This window comes from Elephantulus edwardii, unplaced genomic scaffold (assembly GCF_000299155.1).
Source record: "Elephantulus edwardii isolate Elephantulus edwardi_28Jun2011 unplaced genomic scaffold, EleEdw1.0 scaffold00095, whole genome shotgun sequence".
NCBI lineage: Eukaryota > Metazoa > Chordata > Mammalia > Macroscelidea > Macroscelididae > Elephantulus > Elephantulus edwardii.
The window spans coordinates 2,534,491-2,539,243 of NW_006399845.1; positions in this window are offsets into that span (position 1 = coordinate 2,534,491).

Below are 4,753 nucleotides of genomic sequence, written 5' to 3' on the forward strand. Positions count from 1 at the left end.
ACTAGGCCCTCAGAGCTCTAAGAAACAACTTAGAAACTCAAATAATTTTTAAAATTACACAAGTAAATATAAAAATTCAAGTGAATACCTGAAGAACATTTATCTGTGTTTCATTGACTATGCAAAGGAATTTGACTATGGGATCACAATAAATTTTGGCTAACCTTGATTAAAACAGGAATCTCAGAACACTTATTGATATGAAACTTATACTTGGACCAGGAAGCAGTCCTCAGAACAGAGCAAGGAAACACTGCATGGTTCAAAATTAGAAAAGGAGTGTGTCAGGAATACATCATGTCCCCATACATTTTCAATCTGTATGCAGAACAGATCGTCCAGAAGGCAGGGCTTTATGAGGAGGTGTGTGGCATTAAGATTAGTAGACTCATTGACAATCTAAGATATACAGATGACATAACTTTAGAATAGCACATCAACAGAGAACTGCCAGAAGTGAAGGTTGGGTTTAAAGAGGCTGTGGTACTAAGGCTATATATTATAGCTAATGTTAGATGGATCATGGCTGAAAGCAGAGAGTACCAGAGGAATGTCTATCTGTGTTTCATTGACTATGCAAAGGCATTTAATTGTGTGGATCACAACAAACTGTAGCTGACTCTGAGTAGAATGGGAATCCCATAATACTTGATCACGCTTATGTGAAAACTATACTTGGAGCAGGAGGCAGTAGGCAGTCATCAGAACAGAGCAAGGAAACGCTGCATGGTTCAAAATTGAGAAGGGTGAATGCCAGGGATGTGTCCTATCACCATACCTCTTCATCTATATACAGAACAGATTATCCAGGAATTTAGTCTGTGAGGAGAAATGTGACATCAAGTGTGGAGGAAAACTCATCAACAATTTGAGTTATGCAGATGACACAAGCCTGCTTGCTGAAACTGAGGAGGACCTGAAGCACTTGCTGTAGAAGACCAATGGCTTCAGCCTTCAATATGGATTGAAGTTCAACATCAAGAAAACAAAGATTTTCACCACTGGGCTGATTTATAGCTTCATGATAGATGGTGAATATTCTGAAATTGTTAACAACTTCTGTTTGCTTGGCTCTATAATCAATACTCTTGGTACCAGCAGCCAAGAAATTAAAAGATGAATTCCATTGGGAATTTCTGCTGTTAGAGACCGTTCCAGAGTCATGAAGTGCAAAGATGTCAGCCCGGAGACTAAGGTGTGCTATGGTCTTTGCAATTACCTGCTAAGCATAAGAAAGCTGTACAATGACAAGGGATGATAGGAGAATTGATGCCTTTGAACTGTGGTGCTGGAGAAATGTACTAAATATACCATGGACTGCTAGGAGAACAAACAGGTTCGTCCTAGAGAGAGTGAGACTAGACTGCTTCTTGGAGGTAAAGATTCTGGAGTTTTGTCTGACCTAATTTGAACATGTTGTAAGGAAGAACTAGTCTTTGGAGAGGGACACTATGCTTGGAAGGGTGGAGCAACAGTGCAGGAGAGGAAGATCCTAGATGAGATTGCATTCGGAATTTGATTCAGCAACTGGAGTAATGATTATAGGTGTGTCAGAGACAATAAGATAGACACAGGATAGACCAGGGTTTAGGACTGTTATACAGAGGATCAGAGGATCACTATGAGGCTCAGGTGACTCAATGACACCTAACAACAACTAACAATCTCTCCATGTGTGTGTGTGTGTGTGTATTGCAAAAGAGGAAGAAATTGAGAAATATTAACAAATTTTGCAATCTAAAATTTACCAAACTCATTAGGTTGTGTTGATGATAACTGATGACTGGAATGCAAAAGTAGAAGCACTTAAGAAAGAGCAATAGTTTGGTAACATGTTTTTGGTTATAGAAATGAAGCTAGAAATAGAATGATTGAATTTTATATTTACAATGATTCATTCACTGCAAGTAATTTTTCTAAAAGAGAACTTTACATGTGGATTTCATCTGGAATCAGATTGACTTCATTTGTGGAATAAATTGTTACAGAAGCTCAATGTTGGAAGTCAAAACTAGGCCACGTGCAGACTGTAGGTCAGATCATTAATTACTCATATGCAAGTTCAAATTGAGGTCAAGGAAAATTAAAATAAGTCCACAGGAACTATGATATGATTTTGAATCAATTCAATCGGAATTTCATGATCATCTTAAGAATAGATTTGAGGCATTGAACACCAATGATAGAATACCAGATGAGTTGTGGGATAATATTAAGAATATTATCCATGAACAATGCAAAAGGTCTTTTCAAAAACAGAGAAAGAAAAAAAGTCTAAATGGATATCAGAAGAGATTCTAAAGATTACAATGGAATGTCAAGAAGCCAAGTCTAAAGGAAAACATTTCAAAGTGAAAGAGCTGAACTGATGATTTCAAAGCATAGCTCAGGAGGACAAAGCAATGTATTATAATGGAATGTGAAGAGAGCAGGAATTAGAGAATAAAAAGATTGCTTTGCATTTCTCAAGCTGAAAGAACTGAAAAACAAATTTAAGCCTTGTGTCAAAATGTTTAAAGTTGCTATGGGCAAAATATTGAATGACCCAGAAAACATCAAAAGAAGATGGAGGAAATACACAGATTAACAGTACCAGAAATAATTGGTTGACACTGAAAATTTTCAGGAAGTACCATATGAACAGGAGTCAATGGTAATGAAAGAGGAAGTGGAAGCTGTATTGAAGGCATTGGCACAAAATAAGGTCCCAAGGATTGATGGGATAACATTGGCTTGTTTCAATTAAGAGATGCAGTCTTGGATGCACTCACTAGTCTATGACAGGAAATTCAGAGGACGGCTGTCTGGCCAACAGATTGGAAGAGGTCCATATACATCCATATTCCCAAGAAGTTTGATCCAACTTAATGTGGAAATTATTAAACAATTATCATTGATAATTGACGCAAGCAAAATACTGCTGAAGATCATTCAAAAACACCTGAAACATTACATAGACAGGGAATTGCAGAGCTCAAGTGAGATTTAGTAGAGGCCATGACACCAGGGATATCATTGCTGATGTCAGACGGATCCTGGCTGAAAGTATGGAATACAAAAGAATGCCTATTTGTGTTTTATTGACTATGCAAAGATATTTGACTGTGAGGATCATAACAAGTTGTGGTTGACATTGATAAGAATGGGAATCCCAGCGTATTTGCTGTGCTCATGAAGAACCTATACCTATACCTATACCTATACCTATACCTGGATCAGGAAGCTCTCAGGTGAACGGGCAGAGAAGCACCACATGGTTTGGAATTGGGAGGGAGTTTGCCAGGGTTGTATTCTATCCATTACTGTTCAATCTGTGTGCTGAACAAGTTATATCCGAGAAGCTGGACTCTATGAAGAAGACTGTGGCATTAGGATTGGAGGAAAACTCATTAATATTCTGTGTTATGTAGATGATACAACATTATTTGCTGAAAGTGAGGAGGAATTGAAGCACTTGTTGCAGAAGATCAAGGAATGTAGCCTTCAGTATGTCTCAATATCAAGAAAACAGATTCTTTTTTTATGTTTCTTTTTTCCTTTTTTTTTTGGTTACTTTTAATGAAAGTTCTTACCACTGGACCAATAGGCAATGTCATGATGGGTAGAGAGGAGATTAAAACTGTCAACAGCTTCATTTTGCTTGAGTCCACAATTGACATCCTTGGTATAAGGAGTCAGTAAGTAATGAGACACTTTGTACTGGGAAAATCTGCAATCAGAGACATTTCCAAATAATTGAGGATTAATGATGTCAGTTTGAGGACTAAAGTGCATCTGAATAGGCCACTATTTTTCCAATCATTTGCTGTAGACCTGGAATCTGGCCAATGAATAAGGATCACAGAAGAACTAATGCTTTTTACCTGTGGTGTTAGAAAAGAGCATTGAACTTCCCATGGATGGCCAAGAGAAAGAACAGATACATCTTGGAGAAGGTGCTACGGAAGTGGTCTTTGGAGGCAAGAATGACGAGGTTTTGCTTCACATACTTTGGACATTTTGCTAAGAAGTGCTATTCCTTGAAGAGGGAGGGACATGATGCTGGGAAGAGTGGAGGGCCTGAGAAGGAGAGAAAGACGCTCCAATAGGTGTATTGACACGGTGACGGCTCCAATGGGCTCTTGTGTGTCAGGAAATGTGAGGATGGCATAGGACAGGACTGGGTTCAGATTTTTTATTTATAGGCTTGCTATGAGTTGATGGCACCTAACAACAATGACAACAACAACAACAAAAAATATATGTATAACTTGTGTATTATTGAATTGAAACTGACCCAAAGCTGACCCTCCAACAGGTTTTCAGAAGCCATAATTGCACCGGGAGGAGATGAGATAGCCCATCTTTCTCCTAAGGAGCAGATGTTGAATTTGAACTGTGTGCCTTTGTATTAGGATAGGTGTACACGTTTATACATATTTATATTCATGAATGGTCACATAGAAAGCAATTGATTTATTTCTCTAATATTTGATAAATGTGACATAGAAATAAATTTCTCGTTTAATATCACAAAGTTATGCACACCCATGTTTATTGCAGCTTTGTTCATAATAGCAAGGAGTAGGAAACAACCTAAATGCCCATTAACAAATGAATGGATAGAGAAGCTATGGTGTGCTCACACAATGGAATACTATGCTGCATTGAAAAACAAGGAACTCATGCAATATTATTCAAAATGGGTGACCCTGGAGGACATTATGCTGAGTGAAGAATCTCAGTCACAAAAGGATAAATACTGCATGGTGCC